Source organism: Nicotiana tabacum, chromosome 9, assembly GCF_000715075.1.
Source record: "Nicotiana tabacum cultivar K326 chromosome 9, ASM71507v2, whole genome shotgun sequence".
In the NCBI taxonomy this organism is placed as follows: Eukaryota; Viridiplantae; Streptophyta; class Magnoliopsida; order Solanales; family Solanaceae; genus Nicotiana; species Nicotiana tabacum.
The window spans coordinates 85,417,120-85,428,869 of NC_134088.1; positions in this window are offsets into that span (position 1 = coordinate 85,417,120).

Sequence of the window (11,750 nt, forward strand, 5' to 3'; positions counted from 1 at the left end):
TGCATCGCGAACGCGTGAGTGGTGTCACGTTCGCGAAGAGGAGTGAGGCTATTGGGGACTCCGGGTCCTTGTTCTACGCGTTCGCGAGGTGGTGGTCTCATTCGCGAAGGTCTGAACTGGTAAATCTTCGCGTTCGCGAAGCCGTGGTCGCGTCGCGAAAGGTTAAATTTGTGGGCAGTCGAGCTGTGCTTCTCGAACACGAGGGACCTGTCGCGTTCGCGAAAAGAGAGGTCTGGACAAAAAGTTTAAGTTCAGAAAATGAAACTTCGTTTTTAACGATTTGGAGCTCGGATTGAAGCGTTTGTTGGGAGATTTTCAGAGGAAACAACAGGGTAAGTGTTCTTAACTCAATATTGGTTAAATTATCCGAATCCATGGTTGTTTTTATCATTTAATTGGTGAATTAAGTTGGAAAAGTTTGAAAACCCTCTTGGATAAGTTTGAGGATTTGAGGGCCGAATTTTTATCGAAATTTATTAATTTTGGTATGGTTAGACTCGTGGTGGAATGTGCGTTCCTATTTTGTAACTTTTACCCGATTCCGAGACGTGGGTCCCACAGAAAAGTTTTGAGTTAATTTCGGAATTTTTGTTAAAGTGTTGATTTCATTAATTAGATGAGTCTATTTTGGTTGTATTTATGATATGTAATTGCTTTTGGCTAGATTTGGGCCATTCGAAGCTGGATATTCGTGGGAAAGGCATTGTGACCGATTGATTGAGCTTGGTTCGAGGTAAGTGGCTTGCCTAACTTCGTGTGGGAAAAATCCCCTTAAGATTTGAAACTATTATGATATATGAGCGCCGTGTATGTGAGGTGACGAGTACGTACACGGGCTAATTGTGAAAAACCCGATTTTTCTTACTGAGCAGCAACATGTTTTCTTGGTACTTTGAGATATACCATTTTAATGAGTACTAATCTATTTTCATTCTTAATTCAGTTATTCCAATATGTGTAGCTATCATGTTTAGTCTAATACAACATGTCTACGTGTCTTAATTGTTTATGTGAATTATGTGCAGCATGCTTAATGAATTTCCTGCTTCTTCCCTGACTGGTACTTAGTCTAAATTGTAAGAATTTCGTGACGTAGTTGTATTTCTATCGTTCGCGCTGCATATTTACTTTGGGACTATAGAACGGTATTCCAGGAGATCTCCCTATGCTGCATGTTTACTTTGGGACTACGGAACGATATTCCGGGAGATCTTCCTGTACTGCATATTTACTTTGGGACTACGAAACGGTATTTTGGGATATCCTCTTGTACTGCATATTTACTTTGGGACTACAAAACGGTATTCCGAGAGATCCCCCTGTCTTGCATATTTACTTTGGGACTACGGAACGGTATTCCGAGAGATCCCCCTCTGTCTTGCATATTTATTTTGGGACTACGGAACGGTATTACGGGAGATCCCCCTGCACATTTATGTTTGTTATTACGAGACGGTATCTCGGGAGATCCCCTGTTGTGATTTCTATGTACTGAGCTGTTACCTTCTATGATTTCATTGTTGTTAAATTTTAGCCTTTATTTTATTGCGGTATTACACTCTATATTATTTTTATTATATATTTCCAGTAGTGCCCTGACCTGACCTCGTCACTACTCGACCGAGATTAGGCTTGACACTTATTAGGTACCATTTGTGGTGTACTCTTGCTACTCTCTGCACATGTTTTTCGTGTGCAGATCCAGGTGCACCTTATCAGCCGTACTATCAGTGAGCCGGGACAACTTTGGAGACTTGAAGGTATATCTGCCGTGTCCGCAGACCTCGGAGTTCCCTTCTACCCTTTCTCATGTCCATTATCTTATGTATTTTTCTTGTTAGATTCTGATGTATAGAGACACTAGATTTTTCCTTGTGTAGTTTATGATTCACGATGTTTCGGGTTTTGGGATTACTGTGTATTTTGAACAGTTAGTTGTTTAATTAATATTTTTATTTTATTATTCCGCAAATGTTAGGCTTACCTAGTCATAGAGACTAGGTGCCGTTACGACGTCATACGGATGGAAAATTGGATCGTGACATAATTATTGTATTTTATTAATTATTTTGACCTAGATGCGGTACGCACACAAGTTACTTCTTTGAAATTAGATATTAAACCAAGGTACAGAATGTACACATGGTTAAACATAATTATTATAAATTTAAAGGTATCAAGACGCGGGGATGCGTACATGATCCTTTTATTATTTAAGCATATCAATCCAAGGTTCGGGTATGAACACATGGACTAGTATTGTATTTAGAATATTTCAATTATTTTGTCTCTTTTAGATTCGAGATATTTAATAGTATATTTTATTATTATTTTAATACTTATTGCAACTAGTCTTTGAATTAATTCATGGCTTATTTCGCTCCCTCGCAATTATGCTTTTATTCTAATAATTTTTTTTACAGCGAGCTTTTAATTAATTTGTAACCCGCATTTATCTATTAATAGTCCTTACAATGTATCTAGACCCAATTAGTTATATTCTCCCTTGAATCTATTGTCGGTGAGAATGTGAAAGAAATATACTCAACAGTTTAATATGAAATATCTGATTAATTTACGAAGGAAAATACTTATGATAATAAAACAAAAACAACAACAAAAAAATTATTCAAATGAAGTTCATAAAATGAAGATAAAACTCATGAATCCAATTTATTCTTCAACAGTGAAACAAAGAAGAAATCTATATCCGTAGACTAATTTAAAATAGTTATTCATAATACTAAAATAACTTACAGTGGAGTTAAGGCATAAAGAAATTAATACAATTAACAAGTTTTTTTTTTCTTTTAAGGTATTCCTATAAAAATTAATACCTAAAACTTTAATTTTCATGTCCAAATAGTTAACAGTTGTAAACATTTATTCAAATTAAGAGACGTGACCTTTGAATTTACTTAAGCACATAATTTGACGGAAAAATGAGGGAATGGCAAAAAATTAGATAAAAAGATAAATATGAATTCTGATATATATGACTTGGCACCTCTCCTAGGCTAGGATTGCCATTTATCTTTTTCTCATTTATTTGGCATTTTTCCTCATTTCCCACTTATTTTCCCTTATTCTTTCTATATACTATATAAGTAGACTCCTATCCTTTTGCACCGTTTCTAAACATATTCTTTCAGTTACAACTTCTCCAAGCTGTTTTATTTTTGACAGCCGTTTTATTTTTTACAGAACAAATTTGTCCAAAAGCATTTAATAGTTTAGTTCTTTTTTCTTTCCATGTTTTCTAATATTCCATGTTAAATAATGATCAGTGGCAACTCTTTACCTCCTTCACACTAGATCACTCATTCGAATTACTAGGTAATGTCAATCATCTCAAAATTTTCAAGTTTATAACTTTTCACTTTGGTTGTTTATTATATATAATTTCCTACTAAAATTTTTGTTTTCCCTTTTTTTGCATGTGGTGATAAATGATGGAATAGTGTGCATAAATCCATGGGAAATACACGGAGAGGCATACAGTACAATAGAATTAACAACTTTATAGAAGGTGTTGTCACTCTTTCTATGCCTCTGCTCTTTCTCTTAGGAAATTGAAGCCTTTATATTTGTTTTGTACTGTGATGATGAAAGATGTCTGCCTTTGCGAGTTACAAAATCTACGACAACAATTGAGTCTGTCTTCCTATCATTTGAATACTATGATAATCTCCAGCTTTTTGCAACTATAGTTACATAATGTATTTGATGTAATTTAAAACAAACAAGTTCTGGGACCTTAATGTAGCTGGTTTTACAACAAAAAAAAGAAAAAGAAAGCTTGATACATATGTACTCTTAAATCTCATCTTTTCCTCCTGAAGAAGTTTAAATGGAGTATTGCTTATAAGAAATATCAAGTGGAATATATTTAGTTGGAAAATGTTTAGAATTTAGTTTACGCCGAAAGAAGTGACTGAACAATTGTTTGGGTTACAATTATCCCACGCATTTGAGAAATAAAAAACTCTATCACTTAATTACATATAATTTTAAAAGAGTGATTTACTTAACAAAACCTTCAACCTTTTGATCCACTTTGTCAATCTGATAAATTTTGCTGATTTTGTATGTTTCCCATTTTCTTATTTGCGTATTTTCCCTGCCTTAATGTAATGTTGATAAATCATACGTACATGTGATCATTCATTCAAGTTTTTGTGAATCTACTTATTCCATGGGCCCAAATTCGTCTTTCTTTAATAATTTATTACAACACAAAGGCAAAGAAACACAATGAAAGGTATTTTTTTCCCTTTTTCCTTTTTTGGGTTGGTTCACTACTCATTTCATGATGGTTTCCAATTTTGCTGCTGATCTTTTTGTGATAAAATAAAAAGAAGAAACTCTATTTTTTAGATTTGACATATATTTAGTGCTGAATAGTAATGTTAATTTTAACAAACTCTATGCAAAGAGTTAATTTTTCGTTGATAAGTAAACCTGAATTTCTATGTGGGCTTATTCGCAAGCTTGAACTATATTACATACTATTGATTCATCGAAATTTAAGTTTAAAAAAAATTACTCTATTTTGGGGATAATTACAAGAAATAGTTTTCTTGGTTTAATTTGACATTTAGTGTAGAGATTAGTACTGTGATATACTAATTTTATAATAGTTTTTAATTTGGATGGTAAAAAGAACCAAATAGAAAAGGTTACTAAGAACTTCTCTGCAGGGCTATTTACATGTTTGACTGTTTCTGATTCTTTTAGTATATCCAAATTAGTGTAGGAAGAAAAAATTCTGAAGACCCATATGTTCCTGCTATAAGTATGCTAAGAGAAGCGTTTGCTTACAAGAGAACAACAATATAAGTGGAAGATCTTGAGATTGAGGCTTAACTATTATAGTTTTGTTTATTTGTTTATCAAGAGTAACTTTTGTCTGGTTAGACATTTGCGACTAAGTAATCCATGCTATTTCTAATTCTTCAAAAACTCAAGAATATTAGGCAAGCACACTTTTATGACATATTAACATGAAGATGCAAAACGTGATAAAGAATTTCTGCACAAACGAACAACTAAAAAAGTGGAGTAGTTCCGATACTTTTACTTTAGGCATTTTGTTGTTGGGCTGCCACAACTCTCTTTTTTATTTGTTCTTTATTTGTAGCAAAACAAAATTTAGGTGAAGTTTTCATTGAGTTTTGGTTTACTTTATTGTTGAAGTTTTGTAAATATGTAAAGTTATAAACGTGTATGTGTAAGTTATTCTTTTTGACAGAAAACTAGAAAATGTTTATAGTTATTGCAAATTTACTTTTCCGTCGTTACAAAAGCATTACCGTAAATTAAATGATATTTTTATGATCGCGCGAAGCGCGTACAAATTTACTAGTTATATAAAAGAAAAATCCAGTAGAAGATAAAGAAGTAATTTTCGCAAAAATATGTGTTGAATTTGTATTTTACCATTAGTTTCCATGTATCAATGCATTATTTTATGGGACTGTGGCGGTGAATTTTTCTTAACTCTAAATGGAATATTTTGGTCTGTTTGATATTTAAATTTAATATTTATTTACTTTCTAAATCTTCTCAAAACAAGGACGTAGATTTATTCTGACTATATAAAGGAAGAATGTCACTTGGCGTAACGGCCTAACCAAAAATGGTCCAAATTTAAAATTCTTATCATGTTTAGCCCAGGTTGTACAATAACATGAAAGTAACTTTTCAACCTTTAGCCCACATTAATTATTTTAAGGGTTATGTTCAATTTCCACTTTTATTTTTATTTATTCTCTCTTTTCTCACACCATTGTTGTTTTTCTTCTTCTCTCTGCTTTCTTTCGCCCAAACACATCACAAAAAGTAAAGAGAAATTGAAATTTCTAGGGACAAAAGATGGGAGCTTTTGTAGATAAGAATCCTCATTTTCCTATTATTTTATTTTGTTTCTAATCCCTCTCTTTAGACAAAAGGTGGTTGCAATGTAAAAAAATTAAAGAATAGAAGTCCACCATTGAAGACCACTCAAAACTTTACTTTCGAAAATAGGATTTTTTTAGTTTGTTAGTTGTTTAGATTGGGTGTTGTTCCAATTGATTGAAATCATTAAAAAGAGTTCAAAACTTAAATTTGAAGTAATTTAGAGTAGATTTGAGTTAAATTTAAAAAAAAAGACGCAAGGAAGAAGACGAAGTCAGTTTTTGTATAATGAAGTATAATGTTGTATGATAGTGTATATGGGTATATAAACACCTTTTATACAGTATTACATACTTTTATACACGTTTATACAAGCGCATATAGACGAACTTCTTCCACGATTTTCAGTTGCAATTCTTGTTCAAAATTAGTCCAAATCTCCATTAAATGATTTCAAATATTATATACAACCTCCTTATAGTATTTCTAACAAGGATAAATAAAACTTACTCTAAATTTCTCACAAAACTAAATTCGAAATTTAAACTCACTTATTTAAGCTTGTTCAATAATGGTGGACTAGTCCAAATCTTCGTTAAATGACTCCAAATTTTGTATACAACCTCTTTATACCATTCAAACAAGTCTAAACAACATCCACTCCAAATTTCTCATAAAACCATATTCAAAATTTAAACCCACTTATTTAAGCGTGTTCAACAATGATGAATTATATTAAAATTTTAATTTTCACCGCCCAAATGGATTTGATTTGTTGAACTAATATTTGTGTCATAATTACTAAATCGAAAATTAGATTAAAAGCTTGAGTATTTTTTGAAAAAATTGAATAGTAATTTCAAGAACGTATTTGGAATTGGATATTGAATCTTAGCCTATTATTTTTGAGTTGCAGCTTTACAAAGTTAAATATAAGCAATTTAGTTGCAATATATGTGTGTGTTGTATTTATGTGTAATTCTCCGTTCATAAATGTCCTCTCTAAATCAGAAGTCTCATTGTTATGGAGCCCATGATTTACTACAATAGTTTAATTAATTAATCAGTCGTTGATAGATATCATTGATCACTAAACATACCATAAAGAATGGACAGTTAATTAAACTAGATAGTCTTAATATAGACTAATTTAATAAGATAGTAGTCATATTATAGACAATTAATTTAATAAGAGGGATAGGGAAGGGAGCTACTCCATAAAAAAGGTACTTACGTCTTTAAAGATAGCCATGCGAGGAACAAGTGGCACACTAAGGTACTAATGGTATAAAGATTAATTGAACTCAAATAATCTTTCTTGAGTAAATTTAGCCCAATTTTATAAGAGACATAACTAACTCCAACCATCCTATTGTTCATATAGTTCACAAAGTTCAAAAAGAGCTATAAAGTAGTATTACTTGCACTTATAAGTCCAACTTTGGTTACATATATAATACCTACCGGAATAATAGTGGCCAAACTTCTAAAATTGACTTAAAAATAATTTTCAGAAAAGTTATTTTTTAGAAAAGTACCATTGATGAGAATCAATTTATATTTAACTAATTAATTTGAAAAACACTTTTGATTAATAATTAATATTAGACAAGTTTTTCTAAAAAATGCTTCTAAAAGTATTTTTTAAAGTATTTAAAAAAAAAATACTTTTTGGGAAGAAGTTATTTTTTTTTTTGGGGTTTTAATAATTGCTTCTATTTTTACTCAAAAATACTTTTTTTTTCTTCCAAAAACTTGGGTTAACACTTTACAACAACAACAACATATCTAATATAATCACATATAGTGAGGTCTCCGGAGGATAATGTGTACGCAGATCTTACCCTTATCTTGTGGATATAGAAAGGTTGTTTCAGTAGATCCTTGGCCTAACACTTTATTTTTTTTTATTTTAAAAAAAACCTTTACCAAACAAGCTATTAGAGTCCATTTAGGATTCTTTACTTGTTTTTCCCAATGAAATGATTTGCTTCTATTTTTATTTAAAAATATTATTTTTTTCTTTCAAAAACTTGGCCTAACACTTTACAACAATAATATATCCAGTATAATCTCATATAGTAGTGTCTGAGGAGGATAATGTGTACGCAAATTTTACCCTTATCTTGTGGATATAGAAAGGTTGTTTCGGTATACCCTTGGCCTAACACTTATTTTTTTTTTTTAAAAAAAAAAATTTACCAAACAAGCTATTAGAGTCCATTTAGCATTCTTTACTTGTTTATTATAATTCATGGTCTATTCACAAGAATGACGGGAGAAATTAACTCATTTCTAATGAACCTCATAGCACAATTTTGTGCAAACTTAACTGATCATTAAAGTAAAACTAGGCAAACATAATATCACTGTCGCCATATTAACCTTAAGCTGTTATGAATCCTTTTTTATTTTTATTTTTAAGTCTTTCACTAAATAAACTAAATGATAATAATGATTCAGAAACATATGCCCCAAAAGAAAAATAACAGATTAGAAAAATAAAATACTACTAAAAGGAACCAAATTCTAATGCTCTGAATTTATTCAAAGACTATCTAAGAAATAATAGTGAAGAAGGATTGAATCAAAGCCTTAGCAAAAGAGTTCCAGTAATACAAGAAAGAGAACCAGTACAACTCAAATCCAATATCGAAACTCAGGCCGGACAAAGTAGCAGCAACGTCGAATCCGAAGCCACGAACGAAAACTCGACCTCCTAATTACACGGGAATCTCTCAAACTTTTATCTAGAAAAACTCTCTTTCCTTTTGTTTTTGAATCTTCTCTGTTTCTTCCTCTCACTTTTCACGTTATTTTTCTTATTCAAAGATCTTCTCCTTTGTTTGTGAAGTGTGTTAATTATATATAGATGTGTATGTGCTGTATAACTGATGTGTGAGTTAATGGTGAGATAAGTGGGGAAAGTGGGAAGTGAGGGGTGGAATACGTGAGGGAATTTGGGAGTTTAGCAAAAAATGAAGAAGTTAGGGGATTGTGATTTTTATCTTTGTTAAATCAGATTTACGTTAAAGTTTGAGATAACAAACTTTATTCCATTTACGTTAACTTCATTTTTTTTCCTTTTATTTTAAAATATAAATTAAATTATAAAGATAAGAAGATTAATCAACATTTCTTACAATATAGGAAAACTAAATATTTACATGTAATTTAAATCATACTAAGAAAGATTTACTTATTAAAATTCTAATTAAAAGAAACCATGTATATATATGTACATATATATTTTTGAATCTTTTTTTTAGAAATAAACTTTATATTCTAAGAATGTAAGTAATTTTGTAGTTTTTTAATTAAAATTTTCTTTTAAATAAAACCTATTAAGAGTAAGATAAAAGTTTAAAATATCAAGATTAGACCTAAAAGAAATATTTATGCTAAAATAGTATAAAATTCGGGTGCGGTCAAAAATTAGTTGTTCACACCTGCGCTGGATAATGATGGCCTGATTTCTTGGTCCTGATCATTGTACTCTTATAAATAAGGACTTGAAGCCATTTGTGTTTGTTTTGCATACTCTTAATATTGAATCCCTGTGTCTCCTTCTTCATTCTCCATATTGAACCTTTGTTTCCCTTTTTTCTTCGTCATTGCGTATCCACTCCCCTGATTCTAGTGATTTCAGTTGCTTCCATCCCTTTTGTGCTTAAAACTTCTTCTCTCAAGAATATGGTTAACGCACCCTTTGGTTTTGGCATGCCTCCTCATGCCGATAGGATTTCTTTCGCTGCTGAGGAAGAGAACTTCCATACGATGGAGGAAATAGTTCCCCGTAATGAGAAAACTAAGTCCGATTTCTCGAAGATACCTGAGGACGACCCTGAGGTCTTGGAGTCGACGATGAAGAAGATCGATCTTGCTGAGTTTAGGGCAAGGTTCAAGATTCTTGCCCATATCGATCTGATCCCAGCGGGACGTGATATGGTACTAATACACTGCCCTGGGTATTACGCGTTCTATGCGTACCCGTTCTACGTTGGCTATTCCTTTCCTCTTCTCCCATTGGAGGAGGAATTTTGCCGTTATTACGGCATTTGCCCAGCCAAACTCTCTCCATACATCTACAAGCTTATCCGCATGTTAACAAAATTCGCGAAATTGGCTAGGGTCGAGATCATACTTCGCCACCTGATGCATCTCTTCGCCCCTAGTTTCTATAGGGGGACGATGCTGCACCTTCGCCACAGAGGAAGTAAGTGGTTGGTGGTGAAGATGGACAATAAGGCAAATTGTCAGTTTGGGCTCAACTATTTTTTTGTCAAAACCAAGGACGTGGTGGCCAACACGAGCGGATTCCCTGAGACTTGGAATTACGCCCGTAAGTATTCTGTTTTTTACCCAAGCATTTGTTTTGTCTGTTTTAGTCGTAGTCTGACATTCTGTCCCTTCTTCGTGCAGCCTTAGACTACGCCCCCTCCTTTGGTCGGGTACATTCATGACTGGGTTAGCCGGATTCTGCCTCACACGGTGGGGGTTTGTGAATAACCGGCCTTTCTCAAAAAGTTCGGGCCTGCGCCTTCGGCGACCGGTGAGTTCACCTGTACATCTTTTCATCTATATTGTTTTGACCTCACGGTCGCTTGCCCGTTGTAGTTTTGTGTAGGAAGTGAATCTTTTATTCTATCTGTTTCAGCCCGAGGACCTTCATATAGACCAAATTCCCCTCCTCCTGCATTTCGTAAGAGGAAGGCTGCTACTTCAGGGTCGGTTCCCATTATGACCACGTCCAAGCCCGCCCGATTGTACGCTTCTATTACTTCTTCTGCCGCAGCTAGGTATGACCGGTCGTCGACCATACCTGCAGTAGAACTTCTGACTTCCCTTGTGTATCATCTAGTATATGAGGACGATGAAGCTGAATCGACGCTGTGTAAAGATAACTTACTTCCCCGCAAGAGGAGATTAGTGATGGTCGTTCGAGAGACGGAGACCATAGAGCTTGGAGGTGACGCCGAGTTGCCGCCCGTGATTCTGCCCTCGTCTGAAGCCGAAGAGGGTACATCTCTCCCTAAGACCGTGATGTGATTTGAAGGTCCATCGGTGAGAGTCCCTGACGACTTGCGGCAGGACGAGCCATCGGCTTCGCGACCGGCTGAAGATCTTTCTTCGAGGGCCGACTTAAAAGGGAAATGCGTAGCCGAGGAAGGTTACGAGACGGGCTCTGACATAGATGCCGAGGAGGTGAGGATGACGAGGAAAGGATTTACCCGACTCGGGGTGAGATTGGAGGGGACCACGCAGACTATTGCGATCCCCATGGATCGGGACTTACTGGTAGATACATAGGACATGGTCCCTTCTCTCGGTCCCATTTGCTCTGATGTGGAGGGTAAAACCCTCGAGAAGTTGAAGGATGCCACTCTATCTAGGAGTATAGCCGGCCTCACTCTTAGGGTAAGTTTTTCGATCGCTCTTCATTTTTGTATGGCGAGTTCAAAGTTTTTTTCTTACACTTCGTTTTCTGTTTTTATTTCAGACCGTGATTTTGGAGATTGAGAGCGCCCGACGATAGGAGAGGCATAAGGCTATTTTTTAGAATATAGAGCGGAAATATCGTGAATACCGTAACAAGCATCGCGAGATCTGCAGATGGTTCGGCAAGAGCGACAGCTTCCGGGCTCTCCAAGATGAACTGAAGGAGAAGGATGACGAGTTGGTAAAAGTCATCGAAAAATGCAGCGTTCTTCAGGGGGCGTTGAGGGAAAAAGAGGTGGAGCTCGAGGTGAGCAGGTGGGTTGAGGCCCGATATGCCGACCTTTAAGCCCAAGTGGTCTCATTGCGCGCCGAGCTCGAGGAGTATTAACTCAAAGCGGACGCTCTGAGTGGCA